Source organism: Carassius carassius, chromosome 5 (assembly GCF_963082965.1).
Source record: "Carassius carassius chromosome 5, fCarCar2.1, whole genome shotgun sequence".
Taxonomy (NCBI): domain Eukaryota; kingdom Metazoa; phylum Chordata; class Actinopteri; order Cypriniformes; family Cyprinidae; genus Carassius; species Carassius carassius.
This window is the reverse complement of record NC_081759.1, coordinates 12,592,306-12,607,297: the sequence shown is the minus strand read 5'-3', so window position 1 is coordinate 12,607,297 and position 14,992 is coordinate 12,592,306. Positions and strand designations below refer to the sequence as shown.

Genomic DNA, 14,992 nt, shown 5'->3' with positions numbered 1-14,992 from the left:
AGCAGCAAATGGCCTTGAGATCCCATATGTGGGTTATCTGGAGCTAGATATTAATATCCTTGACCAAATTCTTCCAAAACAGGGGGTGTTGGTGGTGAAAGACACATTTGATACAGAAACAAGGGAGAGAAAGAAACAGGGTCCTGGTTTAATTGGTATGAATGTAATTCAAAATTGTCATGAGCTTTTGAAGCAACAATTTGGGTCGCAATATTTGAAAAGTCCTATGATGCAGCAATGTGAAGCTTCTTTGAAACAGGCGTTGGAAATCTGTCAATTGTACGATACACAAAATCAGTCTTTTGTAAAACTCTTGGCCCAAGGTCCAGTCAAGGTGCCAGCAGGTACGCTTCAATTGGTTTGTGCAGCGAGTGTGTACACTAGACTCATGCCGAAGGAGTCTTTGCTTTTAGAGCCTCTGATAGAGAGTGAGGGGAGTTTACCAGCAGACCTTTTAATGATAGGTTCAATAGTGTCCCCAGAAAAAGGACAAGTGTTGGTCCCAATTATGAATGTGGGGACTAGGGATGTTATTTTGTACCCACATGTTCGACTAGCGTCTGTTCATAGGGCTGAAGTGGTGGTTAGTGGAGGGGATCTCGATATTCAGTTTACCCTGGTACAGGAAGAACAAAATTGTACGGTTTTTATTGAGCAGAGTAACGTGTCACAGTCAGGGGTAACAGCTGCTCAACAAGTTCAGTTCGTCAACGCTTTTATTTGCCTGGAATGTACCAGGATGTTCAGGAGTTTTGCAAACATTGTCTTCGATGTATTGTGTCTAAGGATGTTCAGCCTAAAGTAAAAACGGTGATGAATAGCATTCAAGCATCTAAATCTTTGGAGGTGGTGGCATTGGAACTTACGTTGCTGGAACGTTCCCAGAGGGGAAGAGAAAATGTGCTTGTCATCACGGATGTATTTTATAAATTCTCTGTAGCCGTACCTACAGCTGATCAGAGGGCCATAACCGTGGCAAAGGTGCTGGTCAAGGAGTGGATTCATCGATACAGAGTTCCAGCCCGGATTCATTCTGACCAAGGACGATGCTTTGAGGCTGAAGTTGCGCAGCAGTTGTGTAGAATGTATGGCATACAGAAGAGCCGAACAACAGCATTTCACCCCCAAGGTAACGGGCAGTGTGAACGGTTCAATAGAACTTTACATGATCTCCTCAGGGCCCTTCCTTCCGAAAAGAAAAAGAGAAGGGATGAGTACTTGCATGAAGTATTGTTTGCATATAATACTACTGAAAATGCTACGACTGGATTTTCCCCATTCTTTTTAATGATTGGCAGGAGCCCCGATCTCCCAATTGACTGACTGTTGAGGGGTGGTACAGGGCGAAAGAGAGGAGGAGGTATGGTGGAGACCTGGGTGATCGAACATCAGCATAAACTGCAACAGGCTTATAGGCTGACACAGAGACGGTTGCAGAGTATGTAGTTCCAGTGGATCAATCTTGTCCACCAAAGAATGTGCATCGTTTGGAGCTACGCCATTGTGGACCTCTGCAGAAGGAGCCTGTAGGGTCAAGGGAGCATCAAGGGACAGACTCAAGAAATGACGAGAAATCAATAACCACTGGGACAGACTCTACTGTTCGACGCTCCCAGAGGGCCACAGCAGGACAGCATAGTAATCCCTTTAGAGAGCCACGATCGGTGCAGGGTATGGAAGCTGCAGCAATCCCCACAGGGTTAAATGATGGCTTAAGACCCCCTTCTAGCGAAGTTGAAGCAATGGAGACAGTCTTAGATCTTTTGCTGCAAGTGATGCATGAATTAAAAAGAGTGTTTTTTTTTTTAAGTTTTTGTTAGGAGATGTATATGGTGAATCATCGGGACGATGATTTGACAAGTGGGGGGTGGATGTGACATTAAGCTCTGGTTAAACGGAGTGGGGGAAGGAATTGTCCAGTACGTATCCAGACCAGATGGTGGATCAGCACCTAGAAAGGACCTCTACATCCCTGAAAGACAGCGGAGACCAGGACAACTAGAGCCCCAGATACAGATCCCCTGTAAAGACCTTGTCTCAGAGGAGCACCAGGACAAGACCACAGGAAACAGATGATTCTTCTGCACAATCTGACTTTGCTGCAGCCTGGAATTGAACTACTGGTTTCGTCTGGTCAGAGGAGAACTGGCCCCCCAACTGAGCCTGGTTTCTCCCAAGGTTTTTTTCTCCATTCTGTCACCGATGGAGTTTCGGTTCCTTGCCGCTGTCGCCTCTGGCTTGCTTAGTTGGGGACACTTCATCTACAGCGATATCGTTGACTTGATTGCAAATAAATGCACAGACACTATTTAACTGAACAGAGATGACATAACTGAATCCAATGATGAACTGCCTTTAACTCTCATTTTTGCATTATTGACACTGTTTTCCTAATGAATGTTGTTCAGTTGCTTTGATGCAATGTATTTTGTTTAAAGCGCTATATAAATAAAGGTGACATTGACATTGACATTGACATATATTTCAGGGGGATTAACACGGACTGATTTAAGTGATGCACCAAACTCATGCAGTGAAGACGCCACATACATACGGCGCTGAGAATGAATTGGGTGAGTAATGTGTGTGTATATATAGTCATTATGCGGGGGGTTCTCTTACGACGCTATGGGAAAAGTATCTTTTCACGAAATACTGAAGCAAAAAATTATCCTTAATTTTGAATTTTTGTAAAGCGCATTTGAAGTAGCACACAGCCATAGGCGAGATGGCTCGCTTGCTCATTGGCTGCTCTGCGGCAAGTGCACAGCCTATCGAGCACAGGCTGATGCAATATCAGACCAATAAGGGCGCTTCGCACCCTTCATGCCACTTCCCGCCGAAACGGGTGTGGCCCAACCCTATAAAAGGAGCTCGAAAAGGCTGACTCACCTGATTTTTCATCTCTTCAGCGAAGCTCACGCATCGCTGGATCACGAAGGAAGCAAGCGCCGTCTGATGGGCATCTCAGCGGGACGAGCCACTTCTGAAGCTGCTGGCCTTCGCCGCCTTCCACTGCCGTTCCTGCTGCGCTCTCCGGCGCACATATCCTTTCAGTTCTGTTATATCCAACTGTTCTTTATGCGTGTGTGTGTGTTCGCCCTGCGACACACACTCGTAAAAGAGCTTGTGTCTTTTTTAATATGCCTTCCTGCGGGTCGTCAGAGCCCCACTCAGCGAGGGAGACCGGTACGTCATCTGTGTCTCCTGCCTGGATGAAGATCATGCAGCGCTCGCGCTCGCTGACGGCGGTTGCCCTCACTGCGAGCTGTTGCCATGGTCAATGTCAATGTCAATGTCACCTTTATTTATATAGCGCTTTAAACAAAATACATTGCGTCAAAGCAACTGAACCACATTCATTAGGAAAACAGTGTCAATACTGCAAAAATGATAGTTAAAGGCAGTTCATCATTGGATTCAGTTATGTCATCTCTGTTCAGTTAAATCGTGTCTGTGCATTTATTTGCAATCAAGTCAACGATATCGCTGTAGATGAAGTGTCCCCAACTAAGCAAGCCAGAGGCGACAGCGGCAAGGAACCGAAACTCCATCGGTAACAGAATGGAGAGGATTATAATGTAAAAGGAGCTCATTCAAATACTGAGGTGCTAAACCATTCAGGGCTTTATAAGTAATAAGCAATATTTTAAAATCTATACGATGTTTGATAGGGAGCCAGTGCAGTGTTGACAGGACCGGGCTAATATGGTCATACTTTCTGGTTCTAGTAAGAACTCTTGCTGCTGCATTTTGGACTAGCTGTAGTTTGTTTACTAAGCGTGCAGAACAACCACCCAATAAAGCATTACAATAATCTAACCTTGAGGTCATAAATGCATGGATTAACATTCCTGCATTTGACATTGAGAGCATAGGCCGTAATTTAGATATATTTTTGAGATGGAAAATCAGAGGTCAGAGGAGAACTGGCCCCCCAACTGAGCCTGGTTTCTCCCAAGGTTTTTTTCTCCATTTTGTCACCGATGGAGTTTCGGTTCCTTGCCGCTGTCGCCTCTGGCTTGCTTTGTTGGAGACACTTCATTTACAGCGATATCGTTGACTTTATTGCAAATAAATGCACAGACACTATTTTACTGAACAGAGATGACATAACTGAATCCAATGATGAACTGCCTTTAACTATCATTTTGCATTATTGACACTGTTTTCCTAATGAATGTTGTTCAGTTGCTTTGACGCAATGTATTTTGTTTAAAGCGCTATATAAATAAAGGTGACTTTGACTTTGACCATAGCGTTAGCTTACACTTCCAGGGGCCTTCAGTGCCGCGTCAGAGCACACTCCACGAGCGGCGTCGCCTCGTCGTGGGCGTGGTCTACTGGGATCTCCTTGCAGGATATATGTATGGCGGCAGGTTGGGCCTCGCCGTCTACATTTATCAGGTTCTATAACCTGGAGGTTCCCGCCTTGCAAGCAAGGCTGCTGTCGGTATAGCCGAATCAGGGCCCTGATGGGAATTCTGAGTTTGTGAGCGTTATGCGCTGCCGAATGTTATATGGGCAGCATTGCGTAAGACCCGCATTGCCACATTGGTCAGGCCTTGCCTCGGCTGTGTGATATTGTATTGCCGCATCTACGGGTGCTGCTAGATATGGGACGGAGGGCTCCCCCCCTCTCCTGGACTCTCTGTGAGTCCTGTCCTGGACTCTCTGTGAGTCCCTCGGGTGACTGTGCACTGTAAATCCTGGGCGTTGCTTCAGGTTTATTGGTGTGTGATCCCTGCGTGCACGGCGTTTTACATGGGGTTCCCGTAGCGTCTTAGCTAAGACGCAGTACGAGAGAACTCTCATAAGAGAACGTACTCGGTTACTAACGTAACCTCGGTTCTCTCTAGAAGAGGGAACGAGTACTGCGTTCTCTGCCGTGCGTACGATTCACACTGGTTCTCTTCGGCGATGAAATAAATCAGGTGAGTCAGCCTTTTCGAGCTCCTTTTATAGGGTTGGGCCACACCCGTTTCGGCGGGAAGTGGTCTGATATTGCATCAGCCTGCGCTCGATAGGCAGTGCACTTGCCGCAGAGCAGCCAATGAGCGAGCGAGCCGTCTCGCCTATGGCTGTGTGCTGCTGCAAATGCGCTTTACAAAAATTCAAAATTAAGGATAATTTTTTGCTTCAGTATTTCGTGAAAAGAGACTTTTCTCATAGCATCTTAGCTAAGACGCAGTACTCGTTCCCTCTTCTAGAGAGAACGTCTCAAGGTTACGTATGTAACCCTAGTTCCTTGAAGGAACGAGACGCTGCGTCGAAACGCTTTTGGGGAACGTCCCTGACGAGACCGACTCTGAAAATCGTGTGCAATCAGTCCATCGGAAAGGCGTGACGTCACGGGCGAGGTGACGTAGCGACCAGGAAGCTATAAAAGCACGTGCCGTGCAGCTGGCTTCAGCTTCGAGTAGGGAAGCAAGCGCCGGCAGGGGTGCCGGGAGTATGGCTCTGCGATGCAGCGTCTCATTCCTTCAAGGAACGAGGGTTACATACGTAACCTTGAGACGTTCCTTTAGGAACTCGAGCTGCGTCGAAACGCTTTTGGGGAACGATGTGCCCACGCTGCCAGACTTCCAAATCCCTGCCTAGTGTGTAGTCAAAAGAGCACAGCTAAGACGAGAGAACAGAAGAGCCCGGCGTGGCTCGCATGTCAAGATCGTAAAATCGGACAAATGTGGAGGGCGTGGACCACCCCGCAGCGTTGCAGATGTCCAAGAGGGACACACCTGTTGAGAAGGCCTTACCCCGAGTAGAGTGAGCCTTGGCCCCCAAAGGAGGGGGAAGACCAGAGGACTCATAGGAGACGTTGATAGCCTCGACTATCCAACGACTAAGGGTCTGCTTGGTGGCAGGAGAACCCTTGTTAGAAGGACCGTAGCAAACAAGCAATTGGTCTGATTTTCTCCACAGGGCAGCTCTGTGGACGTATGCGTCCAGTGCTCGCACTGGACACATACAGTTTAGCTTCTCTTGGTCTGGCTCCCGAAAGGGAGGAGGACAGAAGGCCTGCAGTACGATAGGTTGTGGTGTAACAGAGGGAACCTTCGGAACGTAACCCGCTCGAGGGTATAAGAATGCTTTGGCCATACCAGGGGCAAAGTCTAAGTAAGTAGGGGCCACCGAAAGGGACTGAAGATCTCCAACTCTCTTTAGTGAGGTGATTGCCAGTAACAGGGCAGTTTTAAGTGTCAGATGTCTATCTGAGATATCTTGTATTGGCTCGAATGGAGCTTTACAAAGAGCCTCTAGAACCACAACCAAATCCCAGGGGGGAACACGGTATCGTACTGGAGGTCTCAGCCTCAGCGCACCGCGGAGGAAACATGTAACTAAGGGGTGTCTACCCACTGACTGACCATTGAAAGGGACATGGAAAGCAGCTATGGCCGCCACGTAAACCTTTAAGGTGGAGTGGGATAACCCCGCAGAGAGCCTGGCTTGTAAAAACTCCAGAACTGTACCAACTGGGCAGTCTGCTGGGTCAAGCTGGTGGTCTCTGCACCATGAAGTGAAGAGCTTCCACTTCAGGGCGTACAGTTTCCTGGATTGGAGTAGGGTCTCAACAACCTCGGTTGAGAGACCAGCTGCTAACAGCTGTGCCCCCTCAGGGGCCACACCCACAGCTTCCACAACTCCGGGCGAGGGTGAACTATCGTGCCCTGCGCCTGTGAGAGTAGGTCTGTCCTGATCGGTATCTCCCACGGAGAGCCGTCGAGGAGCGAGACTAGATCTGAGAACCATACTCGGCCCGGCCAGAACGAGGCTACTAGTAATAGACGGGCCCCGTCCCGGCGTAGTCTCGCCAGAACTCCCGGGAGCAGAGCGATAGGGGGAAAAGCGTACAGACGAAGCCTCGGCCAGGTCTGTACCATAGCGTCCAGTCCCAGAGGAGCTGGATGAACTAGAGAGAACCAGAGGGGACATTGCGATGTCTCCTGAGTCGCAAAGAGGTCCACCTGGGCTGTGCCAAATACTCTCCATATCTGCTTCACCACCTCGGGGTGAAGCATCCATTCCCCGGGCCTCGGCCCCTGTCTCGACAGTATGTCTGCTCCCACATTCAATCTCCCAGGAATATACACTGCTCTGATCGAGAGGAGTTTGCCCTGGGACCACAGAAGGATCTGGTGTGCCAGCTTGTACAAGGGGCGCGAACGCAGACCCCCCTGGTGATTGATATAAGAGACCACTGATGTGTTGTCGGTGCGCACCAACACATGGTGACCTCTCAGGTCTGGGAGGAAATAATTCAATGCTCGATAGACCGCTAGTATCTCTAGGCAATTGATATGCCATGTTAGATGGCGACCACTCCACAGACCGCGGGCAGGGTGGCCGCTCATGACCGCACCCCAACCGGTGAGGGACGCATCTGTCGCTAGCGTTACACGGCGACAAGGAACTCCCAGCACCGGCCCCTGATTCAAGAACCAAGGTTTCCTCCACATGTCTAAGGCACGAAGGCACCGCCGCGTGACCTTGATAACTCGAAGTGGATTTCCCCTCGGGGAAAAGCCCTTGGACTTGAGCCACCACTGTAGGGGTCTCATGTACAGCAGGCCAAAAGGTATCACGTTGGACGCAGCTGCCATCAGCCCTAACAATCTCTGGAATTGTTTGACAGTGAGTGACTGGCCTTCTTTGACTCTCTCGACTGATGCGAGGATCGACTCGATCCGAGCAGGAGACAAGCGTGCCTGCATCGTGGTCGAATTCCACACTACGCCTAGATAGGTGGTTCTCTGAACTGGAGAAAGTACACTCTTCTTGGCGTTTAGTCTCAAACCTAGCTCCCCCATGTGTGCGAGAACGACATCTCGATGTCGAGCCGCCATCTGCTCTGATTGAGCTAGGATCAACCAATCGTCGATATAATTTAGAATGCGGATGCCCTGCATACGGAGGGATACCAGAGCCGCATCCATACATTTCGTGAACGTGCGGGGTGAGAGTGCGAGGCCAAAGGGAAGTACTCGATATTGATAAGCTTTGCACCCGAAAGCGAACCTCAGAAACTTCCTGTGTTGTGGAAGGATGGATATGTGGAAGTATGCGTCTTTGAGATCTATAGTGACAAACCAGACCTCGGATCTGATTTGAGCTACAACCTGGTTGACAGTGAGCATCTTGAACTTCAGTGACATAACTGAGCGGTTCAGGAGACGTAAGTCTAAGATCGGACGCAACCCCCCATCCTTCTTTGGAACTATGAAATACCGGCTGTAAAATCCGGATTCCCTGTCTAGAGGAGGGACCACCTCGATGGCCTCCTTCCTTAATAGGGTATTCACTTCTTGTTCCATAACCAGAGCCTGCTGGGGGCCGACCACAGTCGGTGTAACCCCGTTGAACTTCGGTGGTGGATGACCGAACTGAATGCAATAGCCTCTTTCTATTGTACGCAGGACCCATTGAGAAACATTTGGCAGTAGCTTCCACGCTGCTAAATAATCTACTAAGGGAATCAGTCTCTCGAGACTGACCTCTGGTGTAAGAGGCCCCCGAAGGGGCGGCGAGCATCCAAGCTCCGCTACGCTCACGGGCGGAAGTAACTGGGGGTGGCGCTCGCTGGAGGCCGCTGCGCCCTGAGGCTCTGGCAGGGTTGGCAGACCGACCTCCTGAGGGTACTGAGGTGAGACGGGCACCGTATAATGAGGTGAACCGCGCTCTACCCCAGCAGGGGCTACCCTCTGGATCCTGGCGTCAGGATCTTTTCGTCGAGGACTTCCGGGCTTCGATGACAGATCTTAAATCGGTTTTTGCCCTAGAAGCCCCCGACTCAGATCGCGTTGCCCTCGGTCCCGACGTGGGGGAGCACGAGTGGCGACGCTCTGCTTTTGCGCTTCCCGGTGTGAGGAGCCGGTATGTGGCGTGGTCATCTCCCGCCCAGATGCACCACGAGAGCGACGAGGGAGGAAACTGCTGCCTGCTTGTGTGCCTCCTGGAACCTGTCGACGACAGTATTAACTGTGTCGCCGAACAGGCCCGAGGCTTGAAGCGGGGCATCCAGGAGGCAGACCCTGTCTCGTTCTTTAATTTCTGACAGGGTCAGCCACAAATGCCTCTCCGCGGCCACTAAGGCTGCCATAGACCGCCCAATTGCGCGAGCGGTCTCCTTAGTGGCGCGGAGGGAGAGATCAGCGGTCTTTCTGAGTTCTTCAATATCTTCAGACTTAATCCCCTCCCCCTCATCGACATCTCTCAGCAGGTCAGCCTGATAAGCTTGCAGGACTGCCATAGTATGAAGGCACGCCCCAGCCTGACCTGCTGCCACATAACCTTTGCCCACTAGCGAAGATGTAACTCGAAGCGGCTTAGTGGGCAATGTCGGAGCCTTTAGAGACGAGGCCGAACCGGGTGACAGATAGCCCGCGAGCGTCTGTTCGACCCGTGGCATCGCTCTATAACCACGCTCTCCCAGCCCCATCACGTTGCCATAATATAGTGAATCAGGGCCAAAGAGGCGGGTCGAATACGGGTGATTCCACGATCTCGATAACTCATCATGGAGATCGGGAAAATACGGAAGGCTCCGACGTGGAGGTGGTTGCTTCGGCCGCAGAAAGCGTTCGTCTAATTTGCTTCTCTGCGGCTCAGTCTGTTTCTCAGCAGGCCAGTCGATTTTTAATTTATCTACTGCACGCGTGACCACCTCCAAAAGCTCCTCATACTGGGGCGACAGGGGTGGCGAATCCCCAGCAATAGTCTCCACATCGAACTCCTCGGAGGACGAGAGGTGAAGAGCTGATCCCTCACCCTGGGGGGAAGAAACCGACGAGCGTGCTTCCAAACCCAGGGTTTGGGCGCCGGATCTGGCAGATGAGGAAGGAGATAAGGACTGGCCCGTCTCCATTCCTTCTGACAGATCCACCTGCGAACCCCACGAGTGCAGCAGCCGCTCTGCCTCGGCAGAAGCGGGGCCAGCACCGCGAGGAACGCTGGTGAAGGCTCCCTCCTCGAAGAGAGCCCTCCGGGATCGAAGCGTCCGCATTGGCAAACGTTCGCAATGCGGGCAGTCGGCCCCCTCGAGAGCCGACTCAGCGTGCTTCGATCCCAGGCAAGCCACGCACAGCCTGTGTGTATCCCCGCTCGTAATGTAGCGAGGGCAGGGAGGAACACACAATCTGTAACGTGGCTTGGAATCGCCCTTCAAATGTTTGGTCTTTTGTTTTTGCTTAGGCATATTGAGCTGTTTTAGCGATCTTTTTAAGCTAAGGGACAGACAACAATAAATAGGACCAACAGGACAGACTTTTGACATGCACACACAGAGCGCTTGCTGACAGATTCGAGCTGAAGCCAGCTGCACGGCACGTGCTTTTATAGCTTCCTGGTCGCTACTTCACCCCGCCCGTGACGTCACGCCTTTCCGATGGACTGATTGCACACGATATTCAGAGTCGGTCTCGTCAGGGACGTTCCCCAAAAGCGTTTCGACGCAGCTCGAGTTCCTGAAAAGGAACCGAGCTTACGTTAGTAACCGAGTACGTTTTCAAGTAATGAAGGGAATGGTGTGCAGGTGTTTTTAAAAAAATATGTATTTGTAGATCGCAAGCGCTCCCGAGAACCCCGGTAACCACAGCAGTCTGGGTGTAAAATGGGTGTTTTAAAGGTATGATGTGTTTGTTTACTGAAAGGTTTAAATTCTTTTTGTATTATTATGATTATTATGTGAATTTAAGTGATGTATGTGAATTGGTTTATTTTTGTTGGTTTGTAATAGATTGCCTCCGTTTTGATTTAATTTGTCCTAAGTTTTGTCAAAAAATTGTGTTGGTTATTTGGAATTGATTTATTTTTGAGTTGTTTGTTTTTTTTTCTTTAAAGATTGCTGTTTGTGTCCTGCCTTCCTGAGTGAGGGTGGAGATTTAACCTAGATTTTAAAGCCTTTGGATCAATAAAAGGAGTATTTATTAGTACAGAATATCCACCATACTTATACCATACTATAACAGCATATGCAATATTCAACTAGGATGCAGCATAAAGACAGATAAAGTAGCATATATACACATATAGCAAGTATACAGGTGGTGAAATGCTTTTGTGCAAACTCTGCATTATAACAGTATGACAAGCCCTGAATATATTTGCTACACATATACAGTATTAAAAATATACACAGTATACATAAGGGCTCAATACAGGTAGAAAATAATATATAGCGCAATATTATACTGTACAGAGAACACAAAATTAAAATAATAAACAATCACTGAATACTGTAGATATACCTTTGCAGTACAGTACAGTATGAATTAGTGCAAACAGAATGTCAGGGAGCAGAATAATAGTGAGTCAGAGTCCAGTCAGTGTAACTGATAGAGTGCAGTGCATATGAGGCTACTGGTGTGTGTGTGTGTGTATATGTGTGTGTGTGTGTGTGTGTGTGTGTGTGGCACGTCCTGATTTTGCTGAGTTAGATGTGTTCCAGGGTAAACATTTTTTGTTGACCCTGGAACAACATTTTACTCCAAAAATGTATTCGTGAACATATCTCTACACCTAAACCTAACCTTAACCATGAGTAATCCCTAAAATCAGAGGAAATAATAGAATAATGACACTGATGTACAAGCACCAAACAGTGATTTTAAGCATAAACTTCACAAAATCTATAAACTGGTTCTTCAAATCTGATTGGTTAATCACAATTGTTGTTCCAGGGACAACAAAGATGTTGTCCCAGGAACATGTCTCACTTGGTAAAATCCGGTTCTGCGTGTGTGTGTGTGTGTGTGTGTGTGTGTGTGTGTGTGTGTGTGTGTGTGTGGTGTTACTGGTGTTTCTTTTATGGGTGTAACATTTGTGCTGTCACAGAGTAGTTTGGGAATGCAGTCTTCACAGTTTCAGGCTGTAGTGCTGCACTTGGTGGCCATTGAATACACCGTCAACAAAGACTCCTCCATCTCTGGCCTCAGACACGCTTCTCTTTAGTCTGGACCATGTCAGTAAAGACAAATGTTTTCACTACCAGCTTTCCTTCTACTGTACCTCTTGATGCAGTCTTTCTGTACAGGTAGAACAAAATACAAGCAGTCATAACAAATCAGTAATGTATTGAAAACTCATAGTACATATGAAGACTTCAGATGCAAAGGCCTCTAAGATCTGTCTGAAATTTTCTTCTAAAATTCTTCTCAGAAAGGACTTTTCAGATAGAACTTAAAGGCTTTTGCATCGGAAGTCTTCATATACAACATGGCTCATTCTTCATTTCTGACTTCATCCTCGTTAAAAAAAAAAAAAAAAAAAACTATAAGTCCATAAGAAAAATAGTTTTGGTGAATACAGGTGCAGGTGTCAGTACTCACCATATTCAGTCATTTTCTGCCCAAATTCCAGAAATTATGCACTGATGATTTGTTCATTCTAGGAGCTATAAAAAGATGTATATTTGAATAATGATAATTACCGACTTGAATAGAGATCAACATCAAATGCTGCACTAATGCATTGCTTGAATACAGACAAATCAATGGGAATGAGCACCTTTTCAGTCTTTTCTGTTTTGGCACAATAAAGCCATGTTCATTCCTCATCCCCAACAGGACTGATGTTCTTTGTGTTTTTGCTCTTCAGCTGTAAAACTAAAATATGTGTATTAACCCCATGTTTAATAATTATTGCAGGTTAAACATATAAATTAAGACAGATATAAGTTAATTCACCAAAAGATTCAGGTTAGAGGATTAAATTAATATTGATTATAATATTCTACAAACCTTTCTTGGAGATGGTGGATCATGACAAGAACTTGCTGAGCCTCACTAGTAGACGTTCAGTTGACAAAACGGAAAAAGGCCATCATGCAACAATCCGCTCTGTTTCTACCTAACAACAGAGCAAAAGAGAATGTGTGAGTGAGTGAAGGGAGTAAAGGACTAAGATGAAGAGAAACAGGCAGAATCTTGTGTTTAAGTTTAACAAAATGAGAAAAAAGAAAGATGTATCTTCATGCTATATTATTCTGAATTATTTTCTACATGATTACATGCTAGCAGGATTGTTGTAAGCAGTTTAAAGACCTCTTCACACCAATGAGTCCATACTGCAACTATTTAACATTTAATGACACAGAGGAACAACATCATTAGTATCAGTTTTAATTTTCATTTAACATTCAATGAATCATAGGAACAACATCATTGGAATATATTTTCCAGCTGATGAACAATAAATACAGCCAATCAGAATGGACCTGACTTTAAAAAGGGTGAACATTTACAGTGGCAGACAACAACATCGCTACAGAGTGAATAATAATAAACATAACCTTGTCTCAGAGGAGCACCAGGACAAGACCACAGGAAACAGATTATTCTTCTGCACAATCTGACTTTGCTGCAGCCTGGAATTGAACTACTGGTTTCGTCTGGTCAGAGGAGAACTGGCCCCCCAACTGAGCCTGGTTTCTCCCAAGGTTTTTTTCTCCATTCTGTCACCGATGGAGTTTCGGTTCCTTGCCGCTGTCGCCTCTGGCTTGCTTAGTTGGGGACACTTCATCTACAGCGATATCGTTGACTTTATTGCAAATAAATGCACAGACACTATTTAACTGAACAGAGATGACATAACTGAATCCAATGATGAACTGCCTTTAATTATCATTTTTGCATTATTGACACTGTTTTCCTAATGAATGTTGTTCAGTTGCTTTGACGCAATGTTTTTATGTTTAAAGCGCATGACAAGTTAAACAGCATTTCCTGACTTGCTTTTAGACAGATGTGTTCAATTAAAATCAACATGGAAATAAAGGCAGACTTTGAGGTGTGGACAGATAGCATGTACTGTTAGAACGGGTTTAGACAGTGCTAATAAAGAATACAGTGGACTCAATATAAACTTTAAGATATAAACGATCTGACTACTTACAATGGGCACAGTCTGCATGAGAGGTGAGGCGATGGTCAGTGACAGCAGGAGGAAAAGCTGGAGAGTACACTAGTGCAACATCATATCAATTTGCTGAAATTGTTTGAATTATTACTACTTTTTACGTAGCACAGGGCTTGTACTGATGGGGTCGTGAGGTATGTAAAAAAAAAAAAAAAAAAAAAAAAAACACAATCGGTGCAAAATGTAAATGAAGTAAAGTTCTGTCGAGGTGCACAGATCAACACAGACATACCACTGGAAATATCTGCCTTAGCAGCTTTTGGTCTTCTCCATAAACACACAAGATGGTCAAATTCATTCCTCTCCACAAACAAGACAAGAGTTTGACAAGGGTTTGATAGGCCCTTTGGTCTTCCTTTTCAGCTGAAATAAAGAAAAAGGAAAACTTTGTTTTGATACATACATGTTTAGACTGTGTTAGAAATGATCTGTGAACAAAATATTTGAAAGGAAGGACTATAAGGAAGGTTATTAACACATAAAGTAAGGATACATTAATTAAAGTAAATCAGTTATAACTAAATATCTTCAACATTACCTGTGATGTGTTGAACCTTTGAAGGACTTCAGCTTCCCTGACAACTTCTTCAAGTTCAGCATTGAGCTTCAAGTTCAAGTTCCCTGCAGAGGTGGAAAGAGTACAAAAATATTCTACTCAAGTAAAAGTACCCTTACATTAATGAAATTTTACTTAAGTACAAGTATAAGTACCAGTCTAAAAATCTACTCAAGTAAAAGTAAAAAGTAGCTCATTTAAACTTTACTCAGAGTAAAAATTACTTAGTTACATTTTAACAGTGGGAGGGAGTCAAAATGGGACAGGCCAAGAGTGTCAAACTCAGTTCCTGGAGGGCCACAGTCCTGCACAGTTTAGATATAACCCTAATTAAACACACCTGATCCCGCTAATCTAATCATTTAGGTTTATTTGAAAACTACAGGATATGTGTGCTGGAGCAGGGTTAGAACTAAACTCTGCAGGGCTACGGCCCTCCAGGAACTGAGTTTGACACCCCTGGGATAGGTCTATTAATCTCAAACTAGTTGTTTTTAATTAAAGGAATCAGTTATTTAGAAT

The 14,992-nt window shown here is 46.3% G+C and overlaps 1 long non-coding RNA gene across 1 annotated transcript; it reads right to left on the bottom strand.

Moving 5' to 3' along the window:
* Nucleotides 1–11,802: 11,802 nt before the first annotated feature.
* LOC132140288 (uncharacterized) lies at nucleotides 11,803–14,229 on the bottom strand. Its single transcript, XR_009433761.1, has 5 exons — nucleotides 14,147–14,229; nucleotides 12,738–12,846; nucleotides 12,505–12,594; nucleotides 12,327–12,391; nucleotides 11,803–12,023 (listed from the first exon to the last, which is right to left on the bottom strand). It is a non-coding gene; the product is annotated as an uncharacterized LOC132140288 (long non-coding RNA).
* Nucleotides 14,230–14,992: the final 763 nt, after the last annotated feature.